The sequence below is a fragment of the Gastrolobium bilobum genome, unplaced genomic scaffold, assembly GCF_033153095.1.
Source record: "Gastrolobium bilobum isolate Gb01-03AN ecotype WA unplaced genomic scaffold, APGP_CSIRO_Gbil_v1 utg713, whole genome shotgun sequence".
Taxonomy (NCBI): domain Eukaryota; kingdom Viridiplantae; phylum Streptophyta; class Magnoliopsida; order Fabales; family Fabaceae; genus Gastrolobium; species Gastrolobium bilobum.
Window position 1 is genome coordinate 297,790 of NW_026897492.1, and position 20,903 is coordinate 318,692.

Below are 20,903 nucleotides of genomic sequence, written 5' to 3' on the forward strand. Positions count from 1 at the left end.
TTTTCAAGTCCAAGTCTAGGGGAAGATGCATCCCCATTCCAAACCCCAATGGTTCATGCCTCAAAACTTAATCCTAGCACTCATCCAACCTCTCCTCATGAGATTTAGCTAGAATTTGGGTAGCATAACCTTTGTTTTCTCAACGTTTCCCAATTTAAACAAAAGGTACCTAATTGATTCTCAGTCCAGTCAATTCAATAACTCAATACATAACAAGCATGCATATATTGAATTTCAAGTAGGCATCATTTACAGTACATATCCATTACAAATCATGGAACTTAGCTTACAAAACACTATGATCATTCCCTTGACTCCCATCAACAAAAGAGATGACCAAAGGCATGAGCATAGGCTAAGTCCATTCCAATATACAAATCATAATCTATCATTACCTATTAATTACAATTCTATACATGCGAGCTACAAAACAACATGTATAATATCAAAAAAATGCAACACTTCATGCATATGCTAATCCAGATATGGTCACTTGCCACCAGAGGCTCCTGCAGCATCCTTACCTGAAAGGGGATCCCCACAACACGGGGTGAGATAAACGAATATATCCAGTAAACCAGGGGTCCTTGGAGCATCTCTCCACCCCACAATTCCATATCAGTGTAATAGCAATAACAATAATAATGCAGTAAATACATATCTATGCAAAGTGCAATAACATCTCCAGGAGAAATCCCTCGAGCTTTCAAGCTGTCCTAAGGAAACTCAGATGCAAATAGTCCTACTGGCCAGCTAACTACCAAGTACGATTTACGCATCGTCATGCAACATACCACATAGGGAAACACCATCCTATGCCACACCAAATGCATACACATACGTATAACAAAGCATTACACTATTTCATTGCATTTATATACACTATAATTACCACTACCCTTTCAGGGGCTTGGCGGAACAATCAAGGGAATTACACCCAAGGTCCGAAGGCTTACCTCAAGCTTCAATTCGACCTTTGTTCACCACCCACGGATTCTACAGCCCGTTAATTACGATATTCCACTTCTCAAACAAAACCTACACAAGGTTTAATGCAATTAACACATATTGCATCCAATAACATCTCATAGCTATCAACCAAGCTATACAATTCATACCAAACATAAGCATGAACTCACCTATTCAATGGAGCTAATCAAGCTCCATAGCTTGCTCCAATGGTTGATCACTTACGGTTGGTCCAAATGCCTCAATCCTAGACATCATTAGGACACAATCATCAATCAACCAAACCATTGAGTACAATTGCAAGAAAGTCCAATATCAAGCATCATATTCTTGCCATTTTCCAAATATACTCATTTAGCTATCTAAGCTCATTTTCACCGATTAAACGTCGTTCTTAGCATTTTTCACAACATGCTCTAAGCTCCATTCTTCCTAGAAAATAGCTAATTTAACAACATTTCATCAAAACCCCAATTTACTATTCATTGAACCCTAACTCATGCAATTTTCCATGAAAATAAGGTTCAAGGGGTAGAATCTTACCACCACTGGTTGCACAACCAAGGATTGATGACTCCTCAAGCTTCAATGGAGGTTGAAGCACTCAAAACCCCAAATTTCACCAAATGGGCGAATTTTTGAGAGGAAATATCTCTCTCCACAATGCTCCCCACTCAAAACTAAGCTAGGATTATGAAAGAGGGGAAGATTTAGAGTAGTTTAGGCTTTTGAATCACCCAAAAAGGTTGGGATTTGCTCCCTCCTCTCTCTCCCTTTCTTCTCCTTCTTCTTTCTGGCGTCGACGGGAATGGGAGGGTTTGGCACTCTTTTTTGTGTTTAAGTCACTTAACATAGGTTAAGTGACTTTAAGCGGGTATTGGTTCGTCTATCTATTTAGCTCCAATAATTACCAAACTTCACCCAAAAGTCAGGAATATTATTCTAGGAATATTTCCATTTTTATTTTTATATTTTGGGTACTTTTGCCTACACCCATTTATACCCCTTAATTTTCACTGTGTACACTTTTTAACTTCAAAGTGACTCAGATTCATTTAATTAAGCCTTATACTTAATTTTACTCACTAAAACATGCTTAATTATTTAATTACATGTAATTTGCTAATTAATTAGATTAAGGCTATTATATTAGTCATCTTGCCTAATAATATCGTCTACAGAATTTTATTCTCATTATCCTTCGGGAAATCAAGTAAGTAAAACAGAGCACATTACATTCTAATTTTCAAATGAGAAGGATTTTCGTAAAATCACAAAACTTCTATTCTACCTTACAGACATGTCATGTTAAGTGGTACCCCTCATACAGCTCGTCAAAACACCCATATGAGGAAACATCCTCGAGCTTTCTGCTGTCCTAGGTACCTCGAATGTAATTGACTCCACTGATCAGAGGATCCATCAACCATGATATGACTTTCCAATTATCGACACATTTTACAATTTTGAAACGGAAATCCAACATAATCCACTAACAGAGACCACACTGTCATAATTCAAGTTCACAAAAACCACATCCAATTTCCGAGTTGCAATTAAATTTCCATTTATAATGACGAGTCACAAGCACGTCACAAATCTCATGCAGAAAAGAACCAAATCCAAAGTCCACTTAAACCGAAAACTAATCTCATCCATACAAACAACAATACATCCATCCAATGAGAACATTAAAAAAATAATGATAATATTTTATGCTGCATTTAAACAATTTCAAAATGAATATCAAACTTTTAACATGAGGTTTACCGTAGCATATTTAATTCACAGGTTGAATATTGTTTCGATCAAACAGCAATTAAACAAAATCAGAATGCTCAAGTTAAATTCAACTCTTACAATGCACTCCGTTTTTATATGAGGTGTTCTTGGAACCATGCAGGTATAACAAAAATTTCTAAGTGGTACTAGCTCGAATGTCTTATACAAAAATGATTAACAGTTCCTAACAAACATGTGCAGAAGGTAGGGATGGTCCATATTAAGTTATATCTAGGATTTGAATACACATGCAATCAGATCAAGAGAATGGTTGATCCTAGAATTTAACATAGAGTAGAAAATTATAACCCACTGTTTCTCAATTAATAATTCAATCAAATCATAAGGTGAATAGATGCAGTTTAAGGGTCGGTATTTTTATAATCCAAAAATATAGTTTTCTTTTGGAATTAGATACTGTGCAACCTGGCGAGAACATAATAACAATACTCCATCAATTCGGCTATGGCACAAACAAAGGTATTAGTCAAGAAAGTCAAACCACTCATATGTCAGGTGCAAGGTTTTTAAGCAACCAAAATTTTCTTTCAATTCGCTTAACCAACCAAGGAAAATCAAATGTAATTTCAGACGCTGCTCTAACAGTATATAATCAACACAGATTAAGTCAAAGACCAAGCATAATGCACTGCTCAATAATTTTCGTTGTGGTTCACTTCAGCCAGAAAATAGAATCATGTAGTGTTAAGGAACATTTCCAAGGACCACGAGTTTGACAATTTAAATGTAAATATTCATCAGAAATAGTAAACTGATTTGACCAAATTAATATTATAGTATACATAAAATAAACCAACTTAAAGTCCGGTGTGCCAGCAGACATCAACCTCCGAACCCACAATTTAATGCAACTAACAGATATGAGCTTCTATCAGTCAAAGCTTATAAACATTCAAAGTCCAATATCACTATTCGATCTAGTTGTATTATTGGTGCAGATTATCCATGCCCATGCACGATCAACAAAATTCATAGAATCCAGTTAGAATCTCCTAATGCTTACTCGAACATTAATTTTAGCAAGGTGTCAAATAACCAACATAATAAAACAAGTCAAACAATGTGTAGCCCCATGTAGTCACAATTTACCTGTTCAGTCCACTATATTTTAAATTCAGTTCAGATAACCTTTCCTTAATTAGGCATTCAGTTCCATTGATATGTTAAAAATCTAAACTGGTAAATTCAAACAATCACCACATAAAATCTGTTGTTATAATCAGAGGCAATAAATTTACATGCAAGTCTAAAAGTGGTCAAAATCACACAAGGCAATCCAACACGTACGAAGTAAAATGACAAGTATCACTCACAAGAAGGGCACAGAGACAGGAGTCAAGTACCCTACCCTACACATCACCACTTTGTTTAACAACTTCTTTCTCAGAATTATGTCTAGTGCCAATTCACCATTAGAAGATTTATAAAGACAACAGACCCACATGTCTAAGCCTTAATTAGTTCCAACGTCTACTTTCTAAGGGCATTAATTGGATCTACTTTGATAAGTGATCTATCACTACATAAGTTTGTCTACATACAGTTTTTAGGTCAAATAACAAGTCCTTCGTAAGGCTAGATAACTACATCAATCGTCATGATTATATCACTGCTACCCTTACTCAGTTATGAGACCCAACAAAATTAGTGAAAAAGAATAACAGTTTCTATTACCCGGTCATATGCTACAATCACAATACACAAGAAAAGTCATAAATAAAAAAAACAAACATGTAGCAGAAGTCATTATTTAAAGATAACTTATATCACCCACAACTTAGAATATCACAAAATATTCACATCAAGTATAGATATATAAAACCTTGCTTATAATTCATAGAAAACAGAATTAATAATTCACCATTAATTCAAGTGGCAATTCACTATTTCACACATAGTGCTCAGACACAAGTGTACCCCGTCACAACCATGATTGTGCACACACGACTTGCGCGACAGTGAGTTGATCAGGCTCACCACCTAGCAAGTGAATGGGCACATCCATGCTTAACATCGTGTACTCCCAGTATCATCACACCTCCAAATATAAAGTAATTTTAACCAGTAATTCATTCACAGTTAAGTTCAAACAGCAACAATGCAACAAACATATACAAATAATCAATAAATTCAGACATTGACCATTTAGCAATCAAGTACAAACAACAGATATTTCATCAAATACAGACACCTTGAATCAAAATTGCTCTGATACCAATTAGTGTGACACCCTCCCCTGTACGCATCCAAGGGAGTTGTCTGCTAAGCGGATTAGAGTTGAATTATTAAATAGTAAAATTTCTTGTTCAGTAAAAACTTTTTCATTAAACCAATTAGAAAATCTTACTTAGAAGACTGACTTTGAGGAATAAAACAACAAGTAAAATTTAAAAAGGCTTTTCGCTGCGCAACTCTGATTTTCCTGAAGACAGCCTGTCTTGAAAATATCATGAAAAATACGAATACAAAAATTTACAAAAAATTTCTTTGCTAAGAAGAAACTAGACATCTGGGGCTTCGCGTACATATAAATTATACGCGAATCGAAGGAGAATAGCCCCACGAGACTGAACTCGCAAAGTACTCAAAAATCCAGTGTGTTTTTCTAAAAACCTCCTGACTTATAAAAATCATAGTAAATCGATTGTCCAGAATTTCATTGTAAGGTTTACATAATATGAAAGTACACAACTGGGGCTTCGCATGCATATAAAGTAAGCCTCATTTGGAGGTCTGTAGCCCCAGAACGACAACTCGCAAAGTGGTCGCAAAAACAGTTCAAAAACTCCGAATTTAAATACAACGGAAATCGGTTTGACACTTTAATTTTTAGAATCACTTAAATTTAGATGTTATGAAAATATCATGTCACACTCATTTCAAGACAGAATACACATAATAAAATACCATCCTTAAAAGGCTACATCAAAACTGAATATACATTATCCTTCCAACAGAAACATCAATTAAACAGTAGGATATCCCAAACAGTAAAACTCAATCAAATCATTTCCATGAAATCACGTAATCAAATACTTCTTCACATGCTTCTAAGTCCTCCTGCAATTTATAAAAATTTAGCCCCCGAAGGGGTGAGAAAAATCCCAGTAGTGTGGCAATAAAACCAATACAGCAACAATATTAGACTAGGTACAAAATTGCAAAACAGTCGCATCAACATTTAAATTTCCGAACAGATGCTAACATATAATCAAGGTGCGTATATAACACCAAAGTACTAATCAAGATGCGTATATAACGCCAAAATACTAATCAAGATGCGTATATAACGCCAAAAGGTACGTTCATAGCACCGTCGTGCACGTACTAACAAGTACAGTGGAGATCCCATAGTGGCTCCTCAAGAGGGTTCCAACTGCAACCTATGCGGACTGAAGCCAAGTGTCTCATACCATGGTACCGTAGGGATGCCTATATGATGCGTGCTCAAATGTATGCTTATATTTATTATATACTTCTGTCTCCAAAATGAATGCATAATGCAGTATGCGATGACATGCTCGACACACACACAACCAGACACAGGTGAAAGTATGATGTGCATATGCATGACTAGATCATAATCATAATAGCATATTTCTCTTGTATATGAAATACCAAGCTGCCGAATAACAACTACTTCCATAAACAGAATCTTCCATCAAAACAAGTCCAAAGGCAGAATACATATACCATATAACAGGATACTAATCAGAAGGCACATGTGTGCATCAGTTCAAAATTTCATACACTAGCTAATAGTCACAGTAGGTCTCACCACCAAACACATACCTTATGTCCAAGCAATAATCAACAGCACCAAAAATCATCCCACACTTTAAGGATCAGGCGCACCTAATCAAATGCACCACAAGTCAGAATTTTATTCCAACTATCCTATTATTCATATGCCATTTTTATGCCTTCCAAATCCTTGTATGTGAACCGGTTTAACGTGCTTCTTGTACTATACAATTTTCTAACTCCATATTAATTCAATAGCATGTAGTAACGAAGAATTTTCCAAAGTCTTATACTTACACTGGTTCGGTTCTAGTTAGCGTAATAAAAGGTTCAGAATTTTATTCACTTAACCCATTCCACTAATTGCTAGCAAATCAGAATTTTCCAGGGTTTACAACACACACCCAAACTCGGTTTTAACATGCTTTCTAACTTAGGTTCAATTTCTGACTTGGTTTAACTTTACCAATCGTTAACAAAATTTACCACTTCTTAAGCATACAATTTTGGCTTTGGCTACTAATTAAGAATTCATAATTTAGATATTCATCTAACCTTTCTACAAGTCCTAAGGTGTACTAGGGGAAACCCAAAAACATGTTGTGATCGTTCATCAAGACATAAGCAAGGCCTAATTAATTTTCTTAATTCAATGACTGTAACATCTCGCCTAATTAGGAACCTATTTAAATTACAATTAGGAATGGGGTAGAGCACTTGTCTTCGGATTATATGAATGTTAGCTTTAGGAAGGAGTTAAATTAAATTAGGGAATTATTGGTATACCTATTTTAGGCATGTGAAATTCTAGTTATAAGTATAGGAATAATTTAATTATAACATATGAGAACCAGAGGATTTTCTAATTGAGTATACATATAGGAAGAGAGGTAAATTGACTCCACTGTTTTTCCATATAAGCGAGGTGTAACATAAAAAGTGATTAGGAATTATATTCAAATTACTATGAGGATTATGGATGTTTATATTAAATTCGAATTGTTGGGAGTGCTTGCTTTGTCTTCAGAGGATGTAGCTAGTTTCCATACCAAGGAATTAAAATTAAGGAAAATACATGAAATATTATAAAATGTAGAGTGCATGTGTGCTAAGGTTGAACAACAAGTAATACTTGTTGGAGTTCGAATTATGTGATTATTAAGTGATACCGAGTTAGGAGATTATTAGAATTTTTATGATAGGTTAGAAAATTATTTTTAGGCATATAAAGCCCTAGAAAAGATGTAGGACTTAATTAATAGCAATTTCAAGAAAGAATTAAATTAATTAAAAGGCTTGGGAATTATAAGTTCATGGGTTTAGTGTCTTTTGGGCTTGTAGTTTTTTGATTCCCAAGTTGTTTTGGCCGAACCATAGGGCATTGGGAGGGTTCATCAACTCAGCCCAAGTTCTCCACACCTTGCCCTAATCCTACCTCATCTTAGAAATCCTTCCATGGCAGCCCTTGATTGGGATGTAGCCTCCACATGGCAAACACATCAGCCACCTTATCCCCCTTGCATGTAGCGCTACATAGGGCACAAAAATCTGATGCCTTGTTCCCTTTAAGTTGAGTTGGTTCAGCCTTAATTCCATGCAACCAATCAGTTCACATGAGTCAGATTGCATGATATTTGTTTGGGCAGAAATCACAGCCACACTTTTTCCTCTTTTGTGCGCATAGTTAGGGTAGGAAGTCTGAACCTGTTGCTTGTAAGATTAACAAGAATAAACCAAATCAATTCGCTGCTTCCACATGCGCCCAATGAAGAAAAAAAAAACTGATCAGCTTGCAGGTGCCCTTAGTGGGCAGAAACCTTACACCCTTTCCCCACACTCACATGTGCGCATGGTAAGGAGAGGTCTTGATAAAATTCTGGCCATGGGTGATATTGCAATCAGATTTTAAACTTCTCTCTTCCTCCTTCTTATGCGTTGTGTAATATAAGTTGTGGCTGAACTCTTAAGCCTTAAACAGAAACCTGGTTTTCCCCTCTCCTCTTGACCGTGCTCACCCTAGCTAAGCACATCAGAATCATTGTTATACCATTTTCCTTCCCTCACACAAAAAACCGTGAGCCAACATAGAAGGATATCAAGAACAACAACACCTGAATCCTTCCCTTTCCCTTATTCTAGCAAGGCCGCGAGCTCCTTTGAGCAGGGAACAAAATCACTCAGCATTTTCCTCCTTTCTTTCTTATTGATCGAACTCCACATAACAAGAAGACCGAAGCCTTGGAGCATAAGAGGAACCTCCGTTTGCATGCATGGTTAAACCTTGACTCTAGTCTTCCACCTTTTTCTCCTTGTGCGCACGGTCACCATTTAGGAGGGATGGACCTGTTGCCTTCGTGGAGCTTAGGAGGCTTGGTGTTGCTTCTCATTTTGTGTGTTTCCTTGTGTGTGTGCTTGCAAGAGGTATGCACCAAATCCTTCCTTTTTCTCTGTTAAACCGTGAGACATGCTAGGGAAATAGCCCTTTTAATTATTTTATGGCTCTTCTAAAATTCTGCCGTTTTGTACCCTTAGGTCATAGACTAAAAACATGAGTTGAATAAACCTTGAAATGATCTTCTTATAAAATTTGGGATTGAGTTAGTGTATCTAAATTGTCATGGACTTAACTAAAGAGGACTGTATGTTAGACTCCCCATGTAGCGCACCATTGAGGAAGTAAGTAGAGTTTGAGGAAAGAAATAACCCTTGATGTTTTGTTGAAGAAATCGATTCTGCCTTATTGAACCTTGTTATGAACTAAGTTTATTTTAACTTAAATGTACTGTATGAACTTAGGTTTTCCGTTACGCACCCTTGGCATTGTCAAGCTAAAATCTCGAAATAATATCATGAGCCCATTGTATGCTTAGGACCGATTCTGTTTTGATGAGTCTTGGCATGAACTAAAATCCATTTAAATTATTTAGACAGCATGATAATAGGCTTCTCTCTTGCGCACCTTGAATAGAGAAATAGGAATTTTATGAATAAAGTCTTGTATAATTTTGTTATAACCGAATCTGCCTTGGTTGGGAACATTAGAAATTCACGCTGTTTAACGTTGGTAAATCTCAAATTAAAGTTAGAATATCTTTGGGAAAATAGCCGTGGTGGCCGAATGGGTGCATGAACCCTTAAGCTTGGAAACTTATTGGTAATTTATAAGGAAAAGCTTAAACGTATTCTGATTGGATTACGCTTGTATATACCTATAGGTGTTCATGCCTTGTGAGACTTTGGATCAGTTTAGTTGTTGCCTGGTAAATTAATGGTGACATGTGAGGTAAGTGTTTGGTGGTATTACCTAATGTGACTATTAGCTAGCGTATAGAATTGTGAATTGTTGCTCACATGTGCCTAATGATTATCCTGTTATTTATTATGAAAGTATTCTGCCTATGGAAATGTTATGTTGGTAACTCTGTTATGAAAAAAAATGATGGCGTGGCAGTATGGCATCAAAAGTACATGAAGTATATGTTATGAAGATGATGATATAAGCATGCACTTTACATCATACTGCATCTGTTTTTCTGTTTTGTGTGTGACAGCATAGCATGGCATACGTGCATATAAATTTCATGTTGCATTGGCTAATAATAATATCTATATAAATATGCATACGATTGAGCACGCATCATATAGGCATTACCTCGGTACCAGGGAAGGGGACACTTGGCTTCAGTCCGCATAGGTCCACAGTTGGAATTCACCTTTATGGGAGCCATTATGGAATATCCACTGTGATGGTGCGCGCACGACGGTGCTATGAGCGCAATGATGGTGTTATATACGCACTAAGATGACTATGATGAATATACATGACCAGGGCGTTATCTACGCAATAAGATGATGATGATTAACAGCTGTATGGAATTTTAAATGTTGATGCGACTGCTTTATAATTCTGTGCCTAGTTTAATACTGTTGCCTTATTGGTTTTGTTACCACACTACTGGGATTTTTCTCACCCCTTTGGGACTGTTATTTTTACAAATGGCAGGAGGACGGAAGAGCATTTGAAGACATAATTAATTGGATATTTGTTGTTATGTACTGCTGTTTGGACTAGTGTTGTTGTTGTTATTTAATGGATGAATGTATTAAATTAAGTAGCTTGGATTACTGTTGAATTATGATTTTATCACTGTTTTTAAGACTTTTATGTTCAGCAGGTATTTGAAAACAAATTCTAGAAACGTTTTGCGAAAATAATTTCTGAAGTTTTGAATGCTGATTTTGAAACAGATTTGACGAGCACTTTACGAGTTATATTTAGTGGGGCTACAGACCTCCAATTCGCTTATATTTTATATGCACGCGAAGCCCCACGTGTCTATTTTCAGATTATGTAAACGTTACAATGGAATTTTGAAAACTGGATTTTATACGAATTTTGCAAGACAACAACGTCTGCCAGGAAAATAATAATTTCAGCAAGTTAAGAATTTTGAAAGTATACTCTGATTTTTGGTAAGTAAACCGATTTCAACTATGTATTTTAATTAGGAACGTCAAAATGATTTTTCAGTACATAAAATTGTGACGAACGAACTCTAATTCTGCTTAGCAAACAACTCTCTTGGATGCATACAAGGGAGGGTGTTACAATGACGATTCTAAAACTCAGGATGGGTCGTACCCCAAATTCACACAAAACCCAATTTTTCAGACTTGCATGCATCAAGGTCACGGCTGTTCATAAGGCAGAAAAGTCTTATTTCTTTTAACATATATACCAATAACCGAATAGTGAGGGGAAAGGGGAGAAAGAGTTACAAAATCAAACTATTCCCTTAAAATAGAAACAATGGGGTAAGATGAGGTTTTAGGTTCAACCTTTAGCATACAAAATGTTCAAAAAATTTATTTACATACCCACTGCATTAAGGGTTACAATTAAAAAATTTCCCATTGTTCCCAACACACACACATACGGTTTTTAGGGTCCTTAAATTAATCAATTTCAGCCTTCTTATCCATTTCTAGCAAGGGACAACACTTCCAAGGTTCACTACACATAAGCATAAACAAAGGAATAGAACGACAACAGTATTCCCCTAAGCTACTCATTCAGACCGAGACAGTATTTGAAAGAACGACAGCACAAGAATTTCTCTTCTCAATATTCAAGCTACAGCCAAACTGTGAGGGAAAAGAATGACAACACAATAACTCCCTAAAATATTTATGTAATCGAGACAGTGATGTGAGAATGAGACTTGAGTTTGGACATTACCCCTTTATAAGTACATACAGCTAGTAAATTATTTCCGGAACAGCAGCCTTCTTCATCCAATGTTCCACGGAACTGATTCCCATCATACACAAGGAAGGAGAGACTCAACCACAGCCGAGTCATGGGCATGCAGTGGAACAAAACGAGACTTAATCAGAACGGGTTTAATTTGAGTTAAACAAGGAGGAAAAAAAACGAACACATCACCTCCTAGAGCTGAGTTAAACAGCGCCCAAAAGGAACAGAAAAATGATGCTAGGCTTGGTCCCAAACGAGGAAGAAAGGACAGGAATCAGCGATGAGCTCCTCACTTCCTTGCTGATGAACGTTCGGTTGAAAAGGGAAGGAATAGAAGTGGAACTTAAGTGCTTATTCCCCTCCTAGGACAACCACGGTCTTGATAGAGACTATGAGGGAAAATGATCCAACATGCATACCCCCCCAACCATCGGTTGGGTTTGGCAGAAAGTGTGGAGTGAGGTGAGGTTCAGTTTAGATGTTCAAGGTACTTTAGGAGTGTGAAAGGGTGGGTCACGCTTCTGATTCGGTTCCTCACTGTTTTCGCGCAAGAACAATATGAGGAAGAAGGTTAACTATCCATCTAATTCAATTGCCAAAGCATCAACCTTATCTTTCCATGAGAACCTTAGAGAGGATTGATTTGGATGAGGTAGAAGTTTTCAGCCAATAGGAATATATGCCTAGGGAGTGGACCAATCAGAATTCATGCATGCTGATTGCCTTTTAAGATAACCAATAAATAAGTGTTGGGGTATTTTAAGGCTAAATGGGGTTTACTTTTCGAGTTTGGGCCGTGGCCCATTATTAATGCATGGGGTTTAATTCACCTTCCTATGAATCATAATTTCATGTAATTACTAAGTATTTTCTAAGGTTTTATTAGGGGATGTAGTTTAAAGTTTAAATCTATCCCACACCTACATGTAATTCCATTTCATGGCATGACCCCACACTCCCAATTGCAATTTAAATAGTTTCTTAACAATTATTATTCCACGTGATCACTAGGTAGTAGCTAATGTTTCTATATGTAATAATTAAATTATCCCTATACTCATAACTAGAGTTTCTTATGCATAAAATGGGTACTCCCCTTCCATGGTAATATCAATAATTTCGTAATTTTAATTTAACGTCATCCTAAAGCAAACATTTATATAATCCGACGGCAAATACTCTACCACATTCCTAATTGCCATTTAAATAAATTCCTAATAAGATGGGATGTTACAATATATATATATATATATATATATATATATATATATATATATTGATTTATCGTTTCTCAAGCTGCTTGAAATAACTTTATCTCCGGCTACTAAATCATAACCGTATAAAGATGGATCTACGGTGATAAAGGAAGAGAGAGAAATAGAGAATCATAACCATTCAAATGTGAATCAATTAATATAAGGAAATAAATAAATAAAATGACATAGTTCTGTGGTCGACGGAGATAAATATATCTCAAGCTGCTTGAGAAATATTTCTCTCTCTCTCAATGGTGTCACATGCTTACAAATAAGAGTCGTTGATCTTTTTTGATCTAACGACTCTTAGTTGAAGTGTCAAATTTTAAATTTGAGACTGGTGTCAAAGGATCATATATATATATATATATATGGGAAATGTTTTTCTTATGTTGTTGGAGATGTGTTTTCTTATGTTAGTGAAACAAAATTATTAGAAGGACCCACAAATAATTGGATAGAGCAAAAATAGAGGTGAGATCCACTTTTATTATGTGTGTATAGGAATTTGGTTTATCTCATGTTGAATGAGATAAATATAACCCTATATATATATATATATATATATATATATATATGTATATATATATATATATGTATATAGATATAATAAAAAATGAACCATTCAACTATGTGAACCGTGACCAGTTAACACATGTCAACTGGTTTTCAGTTTCTATACCAATTTTTTAGATCTCTTGAGTGGATGTTTAGGATACCTCGTTTTGATATTTTGTCTAGCTATCAAGGTATGGCTTAGTGTTTTTTAACAAACTGATTGCAAGAGGGGAGTGTTGAGAATATGTTCTATTATTATTCATTTTCTTTGTTAAAATAATAGTTACACGTTGTGCATCCAAAGTGTACCGTTGGGATCTATAAGCCCACTATGTTCCTTTTAGGTATAGAATCACTGTATGGATGATACCCTTAGCACAGGTAGAAACCAAGCTAAGAGGTATTGTTCCAAGTATGTAGCAAGCAATTAACAATGGGGTTAGATGTGTGTAATATGACTCAATATAAATGGGCATAATAACGATACATAAGATCCCTTCCTCAAGTGCCCAGGGGGCTATTTATAGTGGAAGTGATGTGAATCTTGCTTGGGTTGGTGAGGAGGGGGTCAACCCTCCTTGGGATCTGCTAAGGGTAGCAGTGCTGGGCGTGGCAGACGCTGCTGTGTTAGCAGCGCTGCACCCCCTATGCCTGGCGGTATCAGCGTGGGACAAAGGGCAGTTCCCCTTATGGCATCTGGGGCGACTGCCTTTGGGGGTTATGGTCCCAAGGTAGGACATTTTGGTGTTTCCCCTTGGGAGAGTGGCCGTGTTGGGAGTTGGGGGATCTCACCAGCTGGTAGGGCTGACGTGGATTGAGGGTTGAGATTGGGCCTGGACCTTTGGGTCGTAGCCTTGTTGGGCCATCCGGAACAAGAGCCCCCAGCTTGGTAGCAAGCGTAGGTTGGTGCCAAGGAAAATGGGCTTCAACGATGCCTTGTTTAGCGATCTGAACGGTTGGTACAGGCTCAGATAGAGATCTCTTGATGACTTACCGAATATTTGGAGTTTGGCAGTTTGGCAGTTTCGAGTGGGGTTTCCTGGGTTGACATGGCTTTGGCGTTGCCTTCTTGGCGATCCGAGCGGTTGCCAGGGCGTAGAGAGGGATCTCTTAATGACTCTAGCGAATGTTTGGAGTTTGGCGATGCCTACTTGGCGATCCGAGCGGTTGGCAAGGGCCCTTTTTTTTGGAAAAGACTGCCATTCTGACAGACAAGGTGGCTTTTCGAGTTTCGAGAGCAGTAATGATGGGTATTTCCATCATTGCAATCAACTGCAGGCACTCAAATGTCACGAGGCACGACGCATTAATGCGACGTGAGGGGTGTCTTGGCCCCCTGCAATTACCATCTGGCCCCTCATCACAACCGCCCGTTTCATGACGGTTGTGCCATCCTACGGTTGGGTATGGAGGGCCTTACACGTGTATGCCATCCTGGTCTTTTTCTCCCTATTTAAAGGGGAGAAACACCTCCTTGAGGACCTTCTTCACGTAACCCAGACTCCCTATTGCTCCTGCCTTGTTTCCCCTCCGTGAAAGTGTGCTAGTGCCGGTCCTCTTTTCTTCATTCTCTGCATTATCCCAGGTATAATGTTTCTGGCTTCCTCTTTTGGTATTTCTTTGTATTTCTTTGGCTTTGCTTCCCTTCTATCTTTTTCTTGTGATGGTTAAGTTTACGGAACCCATCCCTGGTTTAATATTGCCCGAGTTGGAAGTGGAGATTAAGGAGGAAGAGTTTGATGAAGCTTTCGACACTCTGGATGACAGTGCAGTGGGGCCAGCTATGCGGGAATACCTTGCTAGTCATGCCCCAAACCGCTCTTTAATTCCTGGGGTTGAGTCATTACCTCATGGTAGAATACCCGAACTTCTGGGTTTTAGTGAAGAGGAGATCCAAAATCTCCTACCGAAGAGGGCATTAGACCTGTGGTTCCGTACTCTGGTGAGGCGTCTAGTTCCCGTCTTCATGGAGGGCGCCGTGAGGCGACTAGAGAGAAAGCTTCTAAATCCGGTAGGCGCCAGTCTGCAGGATCTAGAAGACGACGGTCAGGGGGCTCTGGTGAGGGGACTGGCCCTCGCCCTTCGCGAAGGAGTCATTCTAGGCCTTATGTTCGCTCTTGTGATCAGGGGCCGCTTCACGCTACCATGTTTCGCGGCGCTCCGATCTTGGAGCTGGGCGACTTATTCGGCCACTATCCAATATTAACAGCCAGCCGCAAAACCGTCCATTAGAGTACTTATTCGGCCCTTCTTGTTGCGACTTTGTATAATTTCTCTTACAAACTAGTGTTCGGCTTCTTCTTTCGATTGCTAACTTTGATTATTAACCGAAATCACCCATCATTTTAGTCCAACGTTAGGCGGGGGTGAGAACTATCCCAGTCCGACGTTAGGCAGGGGTGAAAACCATCCCGTGACTTTGATGTTGGATGGGGGTGAGAACCATTCCAGTCCAACATTGGGCGAGGGTGAGAACCATCCCATGACTTTGATGTTGGCTGGGGGTGAGAACCATCCCAGTCCAACGTTAGGCGGGGCGAGAACCATCCTGTAACTTGATGTTGGCTGGGGGTGAGAACCATCCCAGTCCAACGTTAGGCGGGGGCGAAAACCATCCCGTAACTTGATGTTGGTTGGGGGTGAGAACCATCCCAGTCCAACGTTAGGCGGGGGTGAGAACCATCCCGTGACTTTGATGTTGGCTGGGGGTGAGAACCATCTCAGTCCAACGTTAGGTGGGGGTGAGAACCATCCCGTGACTTTGATGTTGGCTGGGGGTGAGAACCATTCCAGTCCAACGTTAGACGGGGGCGAGAACCATCCCGTGACTTTGATGTTGGCTGGGGGTGAGAACCATCCCAATCCAACGTTAGGCGGGGGTGAGAACCATCCCGTAACTTTGATGTTGGCTCGGGGTGAGAACCATCCCAGTCCAACGTTAGGTGGGGGTGAGAACAATTCCGTAACTTTGATGTTGGCTCGGGGTGAGAACCATCTCAGTCCAACGTTAGGCAAGGGAGAGAACCATCTCGTAACTTGATGTTGGCTGGGGGTGAGAACCATCCCAGTCCAACGTTAGGCGGGGGTGAGAACCATCTTGTAACTTTGATGTTGGCTTGGGGTGAGAATCATCCCAGTCCAACGTTAGGCAGGGGTGAGAACTATCCCGTAACTTTGATGTTGGCTGGGGGTGAGAACCATCCCAGTCCAATGTTAGGTGGGGGTGAGAACCATCCCGTAACTTTGATGTTGGCTGGGGGTGAGAACCATCTCAGTCCAAGGTTAGGCAGGGGTGAGAACCATCCCGTAACTTTGATGATAACAGACAGAAAAAAGAACCAATGGGATTTTTTTAATCAAAAAGAAATGACCTGCCTCATTAAAAACCTTCCCAGGAAAAACCCAGTGGCACAAAATCTTGGGAAGGAAAAGAGTACAGCATACAGGTTACATTGCGGTTTAGCTATAGCATCGCCGGAGCTTATCAGCGTTCCACGCCCTTAGGATGGCCTTTCCCTCAAGTGTCTCCAAAGCATACGCTCCTCCTCCTAATTTGTTGGCTATTCGATAAGGTCCTTCCCAGTTTGGGGCGAGCTTTCCTTCACGGGCGTTCTTATTTTCGATGTCTGCTCGCCGAAGAACTAAATCCTTTACTTCAAATCTCCTCACGATTACTCTTTTGTTGTACCGAGCAACTATCATTTCCTTGGTTTGGCGCTCAGATTGTGCTGCTCACTCTCTGAGCTCATCCAGAAGGTCTAGAGCTTCATTGAGATTTTGGTTGTTGGTCACTTCGGTCACATGCTCTTTCCTCCAAGAGGGTTCTCCGATTTCGACAGGAATCATTGCCTCAATGCCGTAAGTCAATCTGAAAGGGGTTTCTCTAGTACTAGACTGGGCGGTTGTCCAATAGCCCCATAGGACGTTCTCCAGATTTTCCACCCACACCCCCTTATGAGATTCCAGCTTCTTCTTGATTCCCTTAGCTAGCATTTTGTTAGCTGATTCTACTAGCCCGTTGGATTATGGGTGTTCTACTGCAGCAAAATGGTGTCGAATGTGCGGGTCCTTCATTAGCTCCTGGAACTTGGCGTCTGTGAACTAAGTACCATTGTCCATTACGACTTCTCCTAGGATTCCGAAACGGTAAACAATATTTCTCCAAAAGAACTTCCTCACCCATTGAGATATAATGGTAGCAACTGGCTCTGCTTCAACCCATTTGGTGAAATAGTCAATGGCGACGATCAACCATTGAACTCGTCCTGCCGCCTCAGGGAAAGGGCCCAAGAGGTCCATCCCCCATTTGTAAAGAGGCCAAGGGGATGTTGTCACAGTAAGTTCTTCTGGTGGGACTTTGTGTATGTCTGCAAATCTTTGGCACTTATCACACGCTTTTACGTGCTCATGGGCGTCATGCTCCATGGTCGGCTAATAAAAACCTGCTCGGAGAGCTTTCTTTTGCAGAGAGTGGCCGCCCATGTGGTGGCCATTGATTTCTTCATGGATTTCTTCCAAAACGTACCCAACATCGCTAGGGTTCAGGCATTTCAAAAATAGGGTTGAGCAGCCCCTTTTGTATAAGCGCCCCTGCATCATTCAAAAGTTGGCGCATTTCCGCTTTATCCTCTTGGCTTTCATCTGGTCCGCTGGGAGGGTACCTTCTGATAGGTAGTTAGAGATGGGAGTGATCCAGGTATTTTCGGCGACTCCTTCGGCGATGTCTGCAATACTCATGACGATTCATGGATTAGGCAGGCTATGCTGGATGACGGAACGATTATTACCTGGACTTTTGGTGCTTGCTAGCTTGGCAAGAATGTCCGCACGTGTGTTTTATGATCGCCTAATGTGCTCAATTTCAAATGTCTCAAAGGTCAAAATTATCTCTTTGACTTTTTCTAAGTATTTGCACATCAGCGGCCCTTTAGCTTGATATTCACCCGAAATTTGAAATGTCACCAACTAAGAATCACTGAAGGCCTTGAGATTTTGCGCTCCCAGCTCTTTGGCTTGGAGCAGGCCGGCAATCATTTCCTCATACTCAGCTTGGTTGTTAGTGGTATTAAAGTTGAAAGATAGTGAATGCTCCATCGCCACACCGTCTGGATTTTCAACTATCATTCCGGCTCCGGATCCTTTGCCGTTGGTAGAGCCATCAACATATAGCTTCCACACCGCCGACCGAGGGGTTTCTGTTGCTTGGCTAGCTGCTGCACAGGTGTGCGTCATTTCGGCTATGAAATCTGTGAGAGCTTGAGCTTTAATGGCGGTTCTGGGTTCGTAACTGATCTGGTACTCCGACAGTTCAATCGCCCAGGACATCATCCTTTCGGCGATATCAGGTTTGTGCAAGACTTGGCGAATAGGCTGATTGGTTCTGACTATAATAGGGTGGCATTGGAAATACGACCTCAGCCTTCGTGCAGCGAAGATGAGTGTGAGGGCGACCTTTTCAACTTGTTGATACCGCAGTTCTTCCCCTTGCAACACTTTGCTGAAGAAATAAATTGGTTGCTGCCCTTCATTTGGTTCTCTGACCAGAGCTGCGCTGATGGCCTCAGCACCCACGGTGAGGTATAAGTACAGAGTTTCACCGCTGTCTGGCTTGGTGAGGACTGGCGGGCAGGATAGGGCTCTTTTGAACTCCTAAAATGCTTTCTCACATTGATCAGACCATTGAAAGGACGTACTTTTTTTAGCAAGCTAAACAATGGGAGTGACTCTTGCGCAGAATTCGCCAAGAAACGGGTGAGGGCCACTAGCCTCCCGGTCAGCTGCTGTACCTTTTTGACTGTTCGAGGGCTTCACATTTCTATAACAGCTTTGCACTTGTCGGGGTTGACCTCTATACCTCTCTCTGCTAGCATGAAGCCAAGAAACTTACCCGAGGGAACGCCAAAGGCGCACTTGCTTGGATTCAGCTGCATGTTGTACTTTCGCAACCTATCGAACACGCCTTGAAGGTGTGAAAGGTGTTCCTCTGGCGTTTCCGATTTGGCGATCATATCATCAATGTAAACCTCAACGCTGTTGCCAATCAAGTCTTTAAACACTTCATTCATCATTCTCTGGTATGTGGCACCAGCGTTCTTCAGTCCGAAGGGCATCATAGTATAGCAATAATTGGCGTTCTGGATGATGAACGCCGTCTTGATTTGGTCCTCTTCAAGCAACGGAATTTGATTATAGCCGGAGTAAGAATCCATGAATGAGAGTATTTTGAAGCCTGATGCATTATCAACCAGCTGGTCAATGCTTGGAAAGGGATATGCATCCTTAAGACATACCTTGTTCAGGTCGGTATAATCTACGCACATCCTCCACGCCCCGCTGGGCTTTTTAATCAACACTGGGTTGGAGAGCCAGGTTGTCTATTTAACTTTTTTAATGAAGCCAGCGTCATGGAGCCTCTTTACTTCCTCATCGATCACTTTCTGGAAATCGGGGCCAAACTTTCTCTTTTTCTGTGCTACGGGCTTTGCTTAGGGTCCACGATCAACCGATGGCAACACACTTCAGGGTCGATGCCTGGCATATCAGACGGTTTCCAAGCAAACAGATCTCTATTACCTCGTAGCAATTCAATCAACCTGTCTTTTACTTCAGGGTCAGCGATCGCCCCGATGGTGGTTGTTTGGTGGTCAGCGTCGCCTAAGACGACATGTTCTAATGCTCCATCCGGCGTGGACCTGGAGTGTTCCACCTGGGGGTCATCCCTTGCGTCAAATTCTACAAGAAAACACTGATCAATATCCTTATTACTGTTGCCAGGGTTTTCTTCAGTTACTTGGGTTGTTATGAATTGGGGGGCAGGTTGGTCCTTGAAGGAAACCCTGGTTGCCGGTTTCAAAGATATGTTGTAACAGCTTCGTGCTACCATTTGGTCTCCTTTAACCGTTGCGACTTTGTTATCCCTTGCTACAAACTTCATTGCCAAGTGTCGATGAGACACACTCGCCTAGAAAGCGGCAAACATCCTCCTTCCGAGGATGGCGTTGTATGCTGACGAGGTGTCGAGAACCAGGAACTGGATGTCTGCAGACCTTGAAGTGGGCGGCGTTCCCATTGACAAGCGTAGATTTATCATGCCAAGGGGCTTGGTTATTGTTGCATTAAAACCTGACAGTTCACCAACAACAGGGGTTAAATCATTTACCGTAAACCCTAACGCCCTAAAACAAGGTAAAAATAAGATGTCAGCAGTGCTGCCGTGGTCAACAAACACGCGATTAACACCGAAATTAGCTATTATTGCTTGGATGACTAAGGGGTCATCATGTCCGGGTAGGACGTCGCCCAAATCGCTGTTGTCC

At 40.2% G+C, this 20,903-nt stretch overlaps 1 long non-coding RNA gene across 2 annotated transcripts; it reads right to left on the bottom strand.

The window, feature by feature from the left end:
• Positions 1-222: 222 nt before the first annotated feature.
• LOC133307368 (uncharacterized) lies at positions 223-12,383 on the bottom strand. Of its 2 annotated transcripts, XR_009751026.1 has the most exons (6): positions 11,756-12,383; positions 10,169-10,353; positions 6,565-6,627; positions 1,140-1,216; positions 957-1,038; positions 223-524 (listed from the first exon to the last, which is right to left on the bottom strand). It is a non-coding gene; the product is annotated as an uncharacterized LOC133307368 (long non-coding RNA). The 2 variants fall into 2 exon arrangements; XR_009751027.1 differs by lacking the exons at positions 957-1,038; positions 1,140-1,216 and having other exon boundaries at positions 11,756-12,382.
• Positions 12,384-20,903: the final 8,520 nt, after the last annotated feature.